The sequence below is a fragment of the Saimiri boliviensis genome, chromosome 9, assembly GCF_048565385.1.
Source record: "Saimiri boliviensis isolate mSaiBol1 chromosome 9, mSaiBol1.pri, whole genome shotgun sequence".
NCBI lineage: Eukaryota > Metazoa > Chordata > Mammalia > Primates > Cebidae > Saimiri > Saimiri boliviensis.
Window position 1 is genome coordinate 39,627,684 of NC_133457.1, and position 14,659 is coordinate 39,642,342.

Genomic DNA, 14,659 nt, shown 5'->3' on the forward strand with positions numbered 1-14,659 from the left:
CTGACACTGACCTGCCCTGGTGGCACATTTTACTTCCTTAAATATCTTTACTGTACATAGATAGAGCACAAATGAGCAAGCTAATATGTATACATATTTGTATGCATGTTGTACACATTAAAAACACATAATCCATCTGGTCATCCATATTTTCAGAAATTCTTAAGCTACTGTTTGTCAAAATTAGAAAAAATATAATATAAATATGAGTCCTCTTTTTCAGAGTTTATGCAGTCTTTTTAAAGTGATCATATATGGTGATTAAAAGACTAATTTATATCTGAATATTTTTTAACACTGAAATTACTAGAAAGACCATGGATACCCATATCCCTGGTGCTTAGATACAAGTCCCTCCTGACCTGTGCATAGCACAGTGAATTTTAAGCTGACTTTCAAACATTTAAAGTGAATTTTAAAATATTTAACATGAGGGTTACTGCTTTAAGTTTTTATAAGCACCCTCTCGAAAGCTACCAGACGTCTTTAGCTAATGTTGGTTAGGAGGGTTTTTCTAAAAGTGGAAATTGCTCTCAGTCACTTTTTAAAGCTGCATTTACCCTTCCGGGTTTTCATATTACTGTAAGAAAATTCCAATGCCCATATACACTGTATTTCTACTCCAGGAGAAAACCATGAACAATAGTAACAAAGTAATAATCAACACGATTCCTTTGTCATAGTAAATGGAAATGCTGTGACTTGAAATAGCTTAATTTGGCCAGTAAGCAGTAAGTCTCCTTTTAAAATCTGTGTACTGTACTAGCTCTTTTGGGTGTAACATGTGATCTTATTCAGAGAAGAGCTCTGAAAATTCCCTCTATGCAAAGGGCTGTGCTAAGCATTGTATTAGGTACATTAAATAAACGTACTCTTCCTTTTCAGAGTTTACATGGCATTATTCATTGCATGGTAAATCAGAAAGATCTGGACTTCTACCATTTTCAACTGTGCTAGCTACTGGTGCAATTACCGGCACTTATTCTCACTATCCATTAAAAGGCAACAACAGATTAAGATCTTGAAAGATTGTATTGCATTTGGAGCCAAACATATCCATATATAACTCAATTAAGTACCATTATCCATAAGGGCTTGAGGTTTTCATGAGCTAGCTATAAAGTTACTGAGTGCAAGGGTTAATTCTGGGCTGAACGAGATTGATTTTATTTCTACAGACATGAAAAGTCTTCTCACCATGCATGTTTTTTATGGCGTCTGCTTTATTTTTAGAGACTCTAAATCCTCAGCAAATTGCATCTCACAAAGCTTAATTTAAATAATGTTAAAGTTCTTACACTATTTTGAAAAGCCTTTAAGATTTGATTTTTCGGCAGAAATTCCTAAAATTTGGTATTAATTCCCTTGACCCCACAGAAATTAAGAAATACAGTCAAACTGGGTACTCATTACTCCTTAGGGAAACAGTGCTTGGATGAGAGACACTGACAGGGGCTTCACTCCAAGAGGACATTCCCCTGAATGTGCAGCCTATTAAAGTTTGCTTGGCATGTTCCTTGGGCCAGCAAGAAGGGGGTTTCTTCTAAGCAGGGGAGGCTGCACTTGGGGTGAGGCAAGGGATAGGATTGCTTTCCATTTTCCAAAGAAAAGCAGCTGAGTTGGTTTGGGAAAAGGGCTTCATTCATGGGAGGCATTTACAAGCTCATAATTACTGTCTGTAATTACATTCGCAATAATGATATTCAGCTGCTTAATTGGCAGGTTTATTGGTTGGGCACTGCTGGGAAACCTGGAGACTGAGAAGTCCCGGTTGGGTCATGGGAAAACTCAACAGAAATTTATTTAAGGAGGATTCTTGATTCTTATCCTTGCAAGAACAGGGGGGCAACATGCAATTCCTATTCCATTCCCAAGGCGGGATTAGACACCCATGACACCAGGCTCCTTAAATGCTACCTACTGGATATACTGTTGTTGGTGAGAAGTACGAGTTACCTCCACATACCTATGGTTGGCAATAATGGTTTTCAGTACTTTCCTATGTCTAATGCCCATATCCTTCTGTTCCTTTAAAACCTCACACAAATGGGTTATTTCTTTTTAGGGAGATTAACATCTCCAAAGGTCAAGTCAGTGATCCTCAAACCTTGGTGTGTATCAGAATCACCTGAGGCACTATTAAACAACACTGAGGCTCTTTGAAGTTGGATAGGGTGCAGGCATGCATAAATCTATCAAGTTCTCCAGGTGATTCTGATACCCAACAGAGTTTGAGATCCACAGGGTTAAGATAAATTTAAGGTAAGAAAATAAATTATTGACAGATATTGGATAAGCATGTAGTCTCCTCAGACTCTAACGTTTTACATAACCTCAGAGTAAATTTTCATCATTATTCAAGCATTCATCCATCGTTTTGAGGTCTACTGAGTGAAGCCTTAACAGTCAGATGTTAATTAGATATTATACTGTAGATTGCAGGTATGGATGTAAGTATTTACCAAAAAGCCTGTTGTCACTATGGAAAATGGTGTGGAGATTCCTTAAAGAATTAAAACTAGCTCTACCGTTTGATCCAGCAATCTCACTACTAGGTATCTACCCAGAGGAAAATAAGCCGTTCAATGAAGAAGATACGTGCACATACATGTTTACAACGGCACAATTTGCAATTGCAAAAAAGATGGAACCAGCCCAAATGCCCATAAGTCAACTCATGGATAAAGAAAATGTGGTGTGTATACATACATACACACACACACACACACACACACACACACACACACACACACAATGCAACACTCCTCAGACATAAAAAAGAATGATATAATGGCATTCACAGCAACCTGGATGGAAGTGGAGATTATTACTCTTAAGTGAAGCAACTCAGGAATGGAAAACTAAGCATCATATGTTCTCACTCATATGTGGAATATGGGGATGCAAAGGAATAAGCATGATACATTGGGCTTTGGGGACTTGAGAAAGGGTGGAGGTGGCGAGGAACAAAAGACACACATTGGGTACAGTGTACACTGCTCGGGTGATGGAGGCACCAAAATCTCAGAGATCACCACTAAAGAACTTATTCATGAAACTAAACACCACCTGTTCCCCAAAAACCTATTGAAATAGATAAAAAATTAAAAATAGAAGCCTGTTGTTCCGAGCATTATCTGGGATACAATGCACACAGTAGTAGAAGTATTTTTTTTTTAAAAGAGCATTCTAGAAATGATCATATCTTGTTATTCTTATAAAGCATGAACTGTTTACTCTTTAATACATCCCATCTAACACCTGGCTTTCAATACTTTACATTCTAGACATCAACACAATTAACCAATTAGTTATGATGAATTAAAAATAAGTAGCACAAAAGAAAATAATTAGATAGGGACATGTGAACCGCACTGGCTTGTGTGTCTCAAGGGAGTTTAGACTTGAGTGATTAGGTGTGCATTCGATGACCATCATTCTGATGACTTTGATTGACACAGCACTGATCCAAAGGGTTCTTTTGCAAAAGAATCAAATGTAAATCTCATTAACATAACTACTTACATCCTATCTCTGGAAATTTGATTAAAGATGATAGAAAAGAAATCTGTCCATCAAAAAGGGAGAATTGTATTAAAATATTCAAGTACTTCAGGACACAAGAGCAAGCTGATACCTTAGAAAAGAGCTAAAGCAAAGGAAATAGGATTATGACAAAGTGGCCGGAAAGGGTAAGGTGCATAGGCTGGGATTTCATGGCACTCTATGTAAAGAATTTAGCTTGCATTAAAAGGCCATTAATATTAGGTACTGAGACTGACTGCAAACCCTATTCTGCACTGGGGGTGTGTGTATAAAATGTGCTTTGTAAACCCAGCGAGTATGTAGAATTTTCACTGTGCAGTATCAGACTATTAGGTATGAAGCCTCTAATTTCCATTCTAATTTTTTACTTCAACTCAAAAGGTTTAGCCTTGCTGAATTCTCAGACTATGTACACCTGAACTGATTTTTTTTTTTTTTTTTTAGAGTCATGCAGGACAGGAGAGTAATGTTTGGCTGAGCATTTACTGTGAGCCAGGAACTAAGCTAGACACGTTATCTTCACAAACATCCAAGGAATATATACTGCTTGATTGACAAGGAACCTAAAATTGAGAGAAGCACTTCACCTGTTCTTCCTTGCCTTTTGGGCTATTAATTGATATGTTCTCCTTACTAGCGTTAGTTTGATGAGTATCAATTGACCTATTAATTGCTATTGTTTTATTTGCACTTTGAAAATTCTTTAGAAATTTTACTTATTACCTCATTTAATTTTCCCATCACTCATTTTATTCATAACAAGTCTCCTTGGTTTTGCTCTCAGCCACTTGCAATCCATTTTCCACAGAGCAGCCAGAGTGAGCATTTAAAAGTATAAATAAGAGTGTGCTTCTCTGCTGCTTAAAATCATCCGATGACTTCCCATCAATATTGGAATAAAGTCTTCAGGCCTTACAGTGGCCTCAAGGCCCCGCTGAGTCTCCCTCTGGCTGAGCTCCTCGCTCATGGCTCTGCCCCTTCTCTCTATCCTCCAGCCACATGGGCTGCTTCTAACATGGGAAGCCCATTCCCACTGCAGCATCTTGCAGAAGCTCTTTCCTACGCCTGGAGTGCTCCTACCCGAATCCTTCTATCACCAGCTCCCTGTCATTGAGGTTTGAGAGGACCTTTCCTGACCAGCTCCCCAACCATTTTCTCTTTATCATCTTACTTTATGTTCTTCATCATACTCATCACCAATGGGAACTTTTTGTCTGTCCTCACTGGAAATGTAAGCACGACCAAAAATAGGGGTGAGCGCTGTTGTGGTCATTACTGTGTCTCCAGCACGTGTAAAAGAGCCTTATGAATACTAGGTGCTTGACAAATCTGTATGGGGGCGGGGAATGTGGATAAAACTATCCTCCCTGTTTTGCATGTGTGGAAACTGAGTTTAGAAAGTGACATGGATATATATGATGGACCTGGACTCAAGCCCAGGTCTTCTGACTCTAAAACCTGACCTTCTGGAGTTCAGTGAGAGTTGCTTCTGGTTACCAAGGACTGTAAACTTTGACCTAGTCCAGAAGCTATTGGAAAGAATGGCTCATTCCTTAAATTTATTGGTAGCCTCATGAGAAATGGTTATTAGAGAGGCAAAAAAAAAAAAAAAAATGTTGCTTCTGGAACGTTAGAGATGCGGGTTTTCTGTAAAATGGGAATATACTATTGTTTTGATGACCCATAGGTCAATATGTAAAAAGGTCTTGGAACAGTGTTCTGCACATTGTAAGCATGCACTAAGATTAAGTTCTTCATTTATGCATCCACATGCCCTCTCTTCCCTTACCTGACTCTCTAACCTCTTCTCCTCTAAATATGATTTTTAAAGAGCGTCCCCTACAAAAAAGGAGTTTGATAAATTATTTCATACCACTATATTAATGGCTAAGAACCTGGGGTGAGTCACCACCTCCCAGCAGAGGTTGTTTTTTAAAGAGGATGCCTGGAAAGCATTTGGGCCATGGTCCAAGGAATGTATCTCTAAAATTGGATTCCTAGTTTCTATGCAAGGCAGAGGGGAGAGAAATTTTGGTGAAGTGAGCATTTCCTGTTAGGTTTGCCTGACCATCATTATATCTGGCTTGATTAGCCTGGTAGCTCAAATAACATAAGCATGAAAACACAAATTTGATCCTTACTCTACCTTCAAGGCATAGCTCATCATTTAAGCTTTCTTGAAGCAATCTCTCCACTCTCAAAACTTCCATCCCACTTTCCATGTCTCCCTCCTCCATATGCTACCTTCTACCTTGTGATACATTCATTTACACACATAGATAATTTTCTTAACACTCATAGTGGCTAGCACAATATTCTAAGTACTATTTATTGTCCTTCATAACTTTGCAAAGAGAAACCTATTTCCTAGGCACATACTCATGTCCATTTTCTTATCCAAAAGCCACTGGTCTGTTAGGAAGATTTATCATTACAAGCAGTTCAATATGCACTACCAATAGGATTACTCCCCCAGAACTGCTGGTGAAAATGAAACCCATTTTGCTTTTCAGAGGCAGAAAAAGATAGTGGGTAAGAATATGGGCTCCGCTTACCAAGGTTCAAATTCTGGCTATACCACATATTAGCTGTGGTTCGGGGCAAATTGCTCTACCTCATTGAATCTCTCTTGTGAATTATCCATAATATTTGTTTTTGTCTCTTCTGTAAGGCAAGAACTTACCATGTCCTCCTTGTACCATGTCAATGGTGCACGCACCTTTCCCCCCTTATTGGACTCTAATCAATGTATCTGTCTCTTAATCTCCACAGCTCCAAGTATAATGCTATAACATGATAGGATCTCAATAAATATTATTTGGAAATAATTGAATACAATAAACAGATCAGAATACCCCTGAAACTGAACAGAACACATACAGATTTTTATTTATTTAGGAACTCTATTTACTGAGCAATAATACGCTCTATGCAAGGCAGAGTAAGCCATAATGGGTTAGCATCAAAGTCCTGCAACAAAAGGCAGCTCAGCCATCAATCGATACTGTAGCATAGCCTTAGACAGGCTCTGCCAACAGGGAAGGCAGAAAGAGCAGCTAGATGGCTCTATTCTTCCTTGTCCTCAGGCTGTATAAACCAACTGTGTTTTCACTTTGCCATCTGTATTGGATGCCAGAGCTGGTATCTCAAGGCCATCTTTCTAAGACCTCTGAAACACTGACTTACTCCATTAGTCTACTAACATCTGGGATGGGGTGAGCTGGTCACCACAGGGTAGGCTCCTGGCTTGTGTTTTCCAGTGCCTTTGAATCCACCCTGGTGGCTCTGCCTGGCCTGGGAACCTTTTAACAGTAGCAAGAAGCTGCAGTGCCCGCTTGCTTCCATGTATGTAGGTCTCTGCAGGGGAACTCTGATGCTGTGAGACTTGTAAATTTGGACTGTTTGGACAAGGGAGGAGAGACGTCTCCAAAACAGTGAAAAGTTAAATTGCTGGCTGTTTCTAAAGGGAATTTGCTAGTGTTACTTTCTAGAATTGCTATGGAAGGGTTATAGGCTATAAGTCCTCACAGTGTTGATGTGAAGAATACATGAGTCAATGCATGAACAAGGTCCAGCCTTGTACAGGAACACTGGAAGTGTTCAAAGTGTCCCTTTCCTTTTTTTACTACTAGTAATTACAGAGACCAAATCCACAACTCTCAATTGGTGGGAAGGAGGCTGTAGGATCTATTCTCATGCTTCCTCTTTCTCCCAATTTACACAAACATTCTGGACTCTCCCAGCTCAGTTTCAGTCCTATCCACACAGCTTTCCCTTACTATTCCGGTCTGTGGTGAGTTCCTTTTCCTTTAAAATACATTTCTTATTTATTCTAAGCACATGCAATCATGATCATTTCTGAGCTCTTGTTGGTGTATGTTAGTGTTCCCAAAATGAAGACTGAGATAGCTCTTGAGATTGTGAACAGATCCTACTTTGGTATTCTCCACAATTCAAGTCTGCAAGATGGAGTGAAATACTCCGGTCATTGTTATACGCAGGGAGACATAGGTCATAGCTGTGGAAGGGGTGTCTTCCTGGCTACTGGCTCCTAAGGGAATTGGGGATAGGATGAGAAAGGGAGGGTACCATATTCATTATTGTATACAAGGTAGCTGAAGTGCATAATAATAATGTTAATGACAGCTCAAGTTTATTGAGCATTTATTTAAGCCAGGGTACATAGACTAGGCTCCATAAATTAAAATTACTATCAATTGAGCACCTACTACATGCCAGATAGCATCTGCAAGTACTTTTCATACATTATTTTATCTAACTCAGATAGCATGTTTTGATGTCCCTAATCAGGGTGCAGTCATCGCAAGAAGAACTCTGCTGCTTCACTCCTGAGACTTTATCATTAAGGTCTGCTGAGGCCCATGTTCAACATTGGTCCAGTTTATGTAACTGGACCTTCAGAATATGCCTTCAGAATATCTTCTTTTAGGCAAAGTCTTGCAAAATTAGCCTCGTTGTTCAAGTAGGCTGTCTTTCATTGCTATATGTTTTTTTTTTTTTTTTCTTTTGCTGAGCACCTGTCTATTAATTTTCTCTCTTGTGGCTATCCCCGTGTGCAGGGGAATTTAAGTTTGCTATCACAGAGGGTTTCTCTTATTTCATTGGCAGGGATTCTCAGTCAATTAAGTGGGTAAGATTTGGGAGCTGCTAGGAGATAAACAAATCTTTTCCTTATCTGGCTGCTCCCACTTCTCTGGTTTTCCTGTATATTCCATTAGGCAATCACTACCCTAATGAAAAACAATCATCATGGCTGCAGAAACCCCAAATAATTACTCTGAAACTAGAAACTACAATGATTGATAATCTTTTGATAAGTGAAAACCATTAAAACAATTTTAAAGTTTGCATGTCTAACATTTACAGGGGATGCTTATTAATCTGAAGTGTAACCTGAAACAAAATTAAAAAGCGAAACAACAAAACAACATGTGTTCAAAGACCACGGTGTAAATTCCATTTGGCTGCATGGAAACATGGTGGTGACCAGGTTCATAGGCAACATCTTACAATTATTTAACCACATAGGAACAAGCTGCCGGCTGCACACTGACCAGAGGCCCTGTGCACTGGGAAAATACTTTCCGGAGGACACAATGGAATCCTCCCCCAGGAATGGTCATTTAATTTTCCGTAATTCATACCGGATTTAATCAGAGAGTCCTTAGGTTGGATGACTCACACTTTGAGGTAATTACTCGAAAGGCCACAGAGATTCCATTTAGGATATTAGAAAAGCTACAGCGGTTGCAGAAACATTCATATTAATGAGCCACAAATGCACATAAAAGGGAACAGATGTTTACTGCCAGGATTAGATTTCTCCTGTGCAAAAGTTCAGAGCATAATGTTTATTCTTGACGCCAGTCTGAATCCACATTTTTCAAAAAACCTAAGGTATCCTTATGAGACTCGCCCCATTTTATGTTCCCAAACATGAAATACCCCTTTCAAGGTAGAAAATGCATGCGAATCTTTTCTGACTTTGGAAACTAGGACTGGGGTATGATTTGTCGACAAAAAACAAACCTTGAGATTTATAATTTCTCAAATGAAAGACAAAACATGACTCGGGTAATCAGACCGATGTTATACATCACCCTGTAAAAGCCTCAGTACTTGGCAGCAAAACACACATATTCTTTCAACAGATGTCACTCAGGGGTTAACAAAATCCACACAAATATATGCTCGTGTTGGCAGAGTAACACATAGGTCCTCCTCTGGGTTTTCAGAGAATCTCACTACCATTTCCCACTTTTTTTTTGGTACCCAGGTGGGACTAATTTTCAATTTTTATGTGTAAAAAATAAATAACTAGGATCAAGATCACGGCAGATACTCATTTAGGGAGGAGACATTTCAATCTGGAAAAGTTTGGCTATTTCTTTGGTTCAGGAATAGAAGCACTGCCACAGTGTGCCCAGCTTTTTTGTTCTTGGTTATGATACCAGGTGAGTTTTTTTCACTGGTAAGAACTCCTTGAGAGTAGGCGCTTTTCAGGTCCTCAGAATACTTTTAAATACACAAAAAACATATTTTACGAAGTGGGCCTTACTGGTATGAAGTTAAGCACCCGCAGGGTATGCAATGCTTCCCTAGGAGGGTCTAGTTTAGTACATGATCCTTACTGATACAGTTGCAGCAGTGTAAATAGAGGGGAGAATTAAATTGTTGTCTACCTGCCTGTCTTGTGGAAGATAACTTAGAACAGAAGACGGGTCAAATTGCTTGGTGTAATCTATTCTATGAGTTATTATTACTATTTTTTACAGTTTAGGAAAACAAAGAGAAGTAGGTAGGATTTTGACTGTCTTTTCCATACCTTCCTGTTATTTTTACCCCTAAACATTTCAATTTCTTAAAATAGAGTTGGCGAGGCTGGGGCTGGAGAGGGGGTCTGGCCATCAGTTCCTGCAGGTCTGCTCCTCTCCAACCTGCTTGACCCCTACTTGGTCCAGCTGTGCCCCCTGCCTCCTCCATGCTCAAATGGCTTGTGAGTATCTAAGGCCCTGTTACTCAAAGTGCAGTTCAAGGACCTGCAGCATCAGCATCTCCTGGGAGCTTGTTGGAATTGTGGGATTTCTGCCCCCAGAACTGGTGAATCACAATCTGCATTTTAACAAGATCCCCATGTGACTCACATGCACATTAATGTTTGAGACATTCTGTTCTAGGGGCACAGTCTCCATATAAAGTGGATAGAATTCGTTACACATGTGGTTACCCAAGTGAAATGTTGGTGGGATTTAATATATACCAAAGAGTGATAAGAGCCATAATTTTCCTATTCAGAAATCAGAGGGGAAAGTAGTGGTTGATGAATTGTAGGTTAGGGTAATTATACATGCAGAAAGTAAAAGACAGTGCATTTGATGTCTTTATTTTCTAAGTGGTTAGTTTGGTAAAGTTGGTTCATAAAATGGAAAAATCCAAACACCAAGATTTCAGATTATACTTCTATTTCTTTTTTTTGGTCGCTTTCTCTCTCTAAAGACAGCCAATAAAATAATAAAAGCAATAGCTAACATTTCATGTATGCTTACTATATGTTAGGTACTCATTTTGATCACTTTTCATTTAACTTTCATGATACTCTATGAGCTGGAATGTTATTCTCATGTTTTATATGAGGAAACTGGAGCACAGAGAGGTTAAACAACTTGCCCAAGTTCATGCAGTGAATAAATGACAAAATCAGGATCCAGGCCCAAGTAGGATTAGCTGAGCATGCAACACCCTTTATGGGAAGTCAACACTGAATGGCTTAGATGATCATCTCAGGCCTAACAAAACAAAACAAAAAACCAAAAAACCCACAAAAACCAGATTCCAAGGGCTGAAATATGGCTCAGAGAGGTCACGTTCTTGTTCAAAGTGACTGAGATGCGGGAAGAGCTGGGATGGGTCTTGTGATTCTTTGTCCCATAATCTTTTAATTGAAAACATATGTTTTTGGTATACAACAAAAATTTATTGCTCAATCTCAATGCTGTTTCAGATTCCGATATTTGCACCCCATACCTCAAACACTAAGAGCTGTTTGTCTAGTTAAGACTCCTTTTCCTCCAGCTAGTAAATTAACCAAACGAGACAGCTGTGCAAGGAAGAATTCTGTTTCCTATACTGGTTGCTGATGATGATTTTAAAAAAGGTTCGTGTTTATGATAGGCTCTGTGTCCAAATGGCCAAACTTATAAAGAAGGCAAAAACAAACCAAGAAAGCAACCAAGGTCATGAAGAATCATTTTGTTTCTTAGCTGCCCATCTAGAAGGTTAAAAGGCTGCCAAATCATTTAGGACTGACAGAAGGATAATTTCGAGTGTATGATATTGAGTGTCAATGCTTGCTGAGAGCCTACGATGTGCCAAGCATGGTGCATACGATTTCATTTACTCACTACAACAACATTGTAAAGGAGATGCTGTGATCAGCCCCATTTTACCAACAAGAAAACCTTGGTTGAGAGAGCTAAAGATGTTACCCAGAGTTAGGTAGTTACTTTCAGAATACCTTTACTGTCTTCTAGAGGTGAGGCAACTGCAGCCCAGAGAGGGAAAGCATTTGTCACAGTCACAAAGTTAGTTTAAGGAGCAGTTCTGCGCTTGGAATCTTCCTCAAGCCCCAGCCTGATGGCAAATGGGAACTCCTGTAATTACTACGGGCTATTTCAGCATGACTATTGCTTTGAGAGAGGTTCATCTATTTCCTTAGCAAAAAAGCACTTCAAGAGGCAAAATCTCTCCTGGAAAAAGAATGGAGGAAAGGCCATTTTTCTTAAGAAGCCCAGCTGGGCGCAATGACTCACGCCTGTAATCCCAGCACTTGGCGAGGCTGAGGTGAGTGGATTGCTTAAGCTCTGGAGTCCAAGAGCAGCCTGGGCAACATGGCAAACCCTGTTACTACCAAAATACAAAAAATTAGCTGGGTGTGGTGGCACACATTTGTGGTCCCAGCTACCTAGGAGGCTAAGGTGGGAGGATTGCTTGAGCCTGGGAGGTGGAGGTTGCAGTGAGTCTGCAATAAAAAAAGAAGCATATTAAAGACATTATGTCTAAATGAATAGGCTTGTCTCATTTCGCCCATGGAGCAATAGTGTCTGAACATTGATGCTTGGGAACTTGAAAGGCATAATTTTTGGAAAAAAAAAAAATCACAGCTTAGGATACAACAAACATTTCTAGTTAGAAAAATTTGGCCTGAGATATTTTCTGACCAAATAGTAACCAAAACAATAAAAAAGTATTGCACTAACAATTATCCTGTTGGTTCTGGTACATGTCTACAGATGACAGCTTCTGCAGCGAGAACAGAATTAACAAAATGGTGATGCCAAAATGCTCTCCAACCTAAATGTGGCATGTCTCTCTTTTATATTTTCATTGTTATATTTACTTAGGACAAGGTGGCAAGTTCAGTGGGAGGCACTGCAAAATGGTCCATGCTTGCTACACCAAGGAGAATTGGCAATTTGCTTCCTGGGAGGCCCTATCTCCAACTGTCTCAATTCTCGGGATATATTTGCCCAGAAAGATGAAAAGATCGGGGGGGTGGGAAGAAACTGCCAAAGTGAGGAAGCTGCTCTGGAAGAATAATGCCATTCCTGCACATTCTCTTCAGATGAGAATTATTTGGTGGATCCGAATAATTGGATCCCTGGCTGGGGAGATATCTGGCTGGTGGACCTCACCCAGGTTGTTGTTGTGGTTGTTGTTGTTGTTGTTTGCTTCTGTGGAGACAGTGGCAATATCTGGAGGCATTGTTTGGTGGTCACAACTTAAGAGTGTGTATGCTACTGGCATCTAGTGGGTACAGCCCAGGGATGTTTGCTCAACATCTTAGACTGCACAGGACAGCCCTCACAGCAAAGAATTATCTGTCCCGAAATGTCAACAGTGCTGAGACTGAGAAACTGTGAGGTGAGTGAGTTTCCCATGGTTCTGATTTAAAGTGTTCTTCCTCTGACCCTAAGCTACCTGACACTGGAGTTCCTAACATACACCTGTTATCTCCTTCCTATCAGTCAGCATGACTGATTCCAGGTGGGAAAGACTGGTTGACAGTAAGGAATGAATGACTGACAGGTATAATGCTGGCAGAAACCTATTTTAAGTGGTTACGAATTGAATCGAAAGTCAACTTCAGTCAATGGAATTTTTAGGGAGGATTCCATAGTAATGTGGACACTTGTTTTTGGTACATATAAAAGATGAGGGGGCCAAGCATTGTGACTCATGCCTGTAATGTCAGCACTTTGGGAGGCTGAGGTGGGCAGAATAGCTGAGGTCAGGAGTTCAAGACCAGCCTGGCCAACATAGTGAAGACCCGTCTCTACTAAAAATACAATAATTAGCCAGGTGTGGGCATCTGTAGTCCCAGCTACTTGGGAGGCTGAGGCAAGAGAATCACTTGAACTTGGGAAGCAGAGGTTGCAGTGAGCTGAGATTGCACCACTGTACTCCAGCTTGGGCGACAGAGCAAGACTCCTTCTCAAAAAAGAAAAAGATGGTGGGATTTATAAAGCACTGCTTACTTTTAAAAGTCATAATATGCGTAAGTACATTTGTGATATGGTGCTTGTGAAATATGATCATGAAGGCTTTTTTCTTATAAGCAATGATTTGCACCTGGTATTGATCACAATTGCTTTGCAGCAAGGGAAGAAACAGTGCAAGAAGCTTCCTGTTCCCTCAACAAACCTTACTTTCATTTCCCTTCATTGCTAATATTGACTGGTAGACTTTGATAAGATACAGCCCATTTGTTAGGTATTCAAAATGTCCTGTCACTGTAAACCTCAGATTGTCTTCTCTCTGGACTGCCATGGACCTATATTTGGATGGCACACTGTGTAGGATTTTAGCTTAAGCAAATGAAGCAGACACAGCTTGAGCAAAATAATGAGCAGTAGGGACGAACTGCAGAGATGTCTTCTAAAATGAGAAGGCTTAGAAACTGAAGACTGTATTCTTTTTGCGAGCTTATGATGGTGCCAAACCAAAGGGATCCTACTTTGGCTAAGCCACACTCGAGTGACTTCATGAAACCTTTATCTTGTTCTCCAGACTCTTTGTTTTCATGACCCTCAACTAGGGACACGTATGCTAAGATGATGTGCAGCAATATTCCATGTCCAGTTTCAGAGGCAAATTAACCAGATCAATTGGTCCTTGTTTAATGGGCTCTGAGTAGTAAAATTCAGAGAATAGTTGTAGGCTAAAAAGGAGCTTATTACCACACTAGTTCAACAACTTTATTTATAGAAAAGGGAATAAATAAAGTTGTTAAATGGTGGCTGGGGGTGGTGGCTCGTGCCTGTAATCCCAGCACTTTGGGAGGCTGCGGTAGGCAGATCACCTGAGGTCAGGAGTTCGAGACCAGCCTGGTCAACATGGTGAAACCGTGTCTCTACTAAAAATACAAAAATTAGCTGGGCATGGTGGCAGGCACCTGTAATCCCAGCTACTCGGGAGGCTGAGGAAAATCGCTTGAACTCAGGAGGTGGAGGTTGCAGTGAGCTGAGATCATGCTATTGCACTCCAGCCTAGGTGGCAAAGCAAGACTCTGTCTCCAAAAAAAAAAAAAAAAAAA

General features: G+C 40.0%; 1 protein-coding gene across 4 annotated transcripts in view; it reads right to left on the reverse strand.

Moving 5' to 3' along the window:
- THRB (thyroid hormone receptor beta) overlaps positions 1 to 14,659 on the reverse strand; it is a 374,638-nt gene that overhangs the window by 77,238 nt on the left and 282,741 nt on the right. The window lies entirely within an intron of this gene.